The following is a 1,499-nucleotide window of genomic DNA, read 5'->3' on the forward strand; positions in this document are numbered from 1 at the left end:
CAAATCTATTTAGAAATGAAATTGGATCCGGGATGTCCATGCCGTTCGAAGAACGGGTGAAAAATGATTTAAAATGAGGAAGTTATGTTCGTCGGAAGATTGGGGTCTAAATCTGTGAATTCTGCAGATTTTAACTTAGAAAACTTTTAGCAGAATGACCCCTTGCGCGTGGGCGCACCTGTTGCGTACGCGCCGATCTTCCAGAAAGCGTCATCCACGCGAGCGCGTGATGTGCGCGGGCGCGCCGATGGTGCTGCACCCAATGCCCAGCCATTTTCCAGAGAGTCATGCCAGAACTGTGCCAGTGTTGTGCCTGGGGCACGAGAACACCCACGCTGCCAGAATTGTGCCAGTTTTGTGCGTGGGGGCACAAATGCACCCACGCGTACGCGTGACTGACGCGTACGCGTCATTTGGCTGTTTTTCCTTCCATGCGTGCGCGTGGGCGACGCATACGCGTCGATGAACTTTTTAGCCATCCACGTGTGCGCGTGGCCTTGTTTTCATCCCAAAGTTGATTTTTGAGTTTTAAAAGCCAAATTTCATACTTCTAAGCCTCCGATCTCACCACTTATGTCTTAAATCATTATGATATTGCCTAGCTATTAGAAAAGGGCTAGTGAATGAGGTAACTTGCGAGTGAAGCAAGGGGAAGATGAATAATCAATGAGGATCATTGAATTGGCTGGTTCTGGATTGAACTGTGAGCCGGAATAGCTGTGTATGCTATGAATATTGGCTGGTTCTGGATTGAACCGTGAGCCGGGATAGCTGTGTATGCTATGAATATTGGCTGGTTCTGGATTGAACCGTGAGCCAGAATAGCTGTGTATGCTATGAATATTGGCTGGTTATGGATTTAACCGTGAGCCGGATGGCTGATATGGATGTCGATCCATGGATGAGAATTCATGCATGTTTATGCTGAATTATTGATAATTGTGATTTGCACTTCCACTATCTGAGATACGAGTTTCCCTGGGTAGTAGCAGTGGCTAGCCACCACGTGCTCCAGGTTGAGACTTGATACTCTGCTGACCCTATGTCGTAAGTGTTGCCGGGCACTGTGAAAGACCCGGATGAGCTCGCCCCCGTATATATTCACCAGTGAGGGTGATGGATATAGATCATGATTATGATTAAGTTTATGACGAGTATAACTCGAGTTAGGGATGCATGACAGAGGGACAGTCCAATGGTTAGCGACCAGGACTTGTCGGGTTGGCTCTATAACCGACAAGATGATATCATCAGCCACTAGGGACAGGCATTCATCATATGCATACTATATGAATTGTTTGAGATTGCTTATTTGACTGCATAATACTTGCTAATTGTCTAAATGCCTTAACTGTTCCTATTTGCATATTCTTCGTTTGATATAACTGTGTTTGCTACTTTATACTCCTGCTGGTGGTTGGGAGGTCTGAAGGAATTGGAAAGGGAAGTGTTAGTTAGACTGAAGAATCCTTAGTCAGATGCCCTTTTTGATTTAGCTT

This window comes from Arachis duranensis, chromosome 10, assembly GCF_000817695.3.
Source record: "Arachis duranensis cultivar V14167 chromosome 10, aradu.V14167.gnm2.J7QH, whole genome shotgun sequence".
NCBI lineage: Eukaryota > Viridiplantae > Streptophyta > Magnoliopsida > Fabales > Fabaceae > Arachis > Arachis duranensis.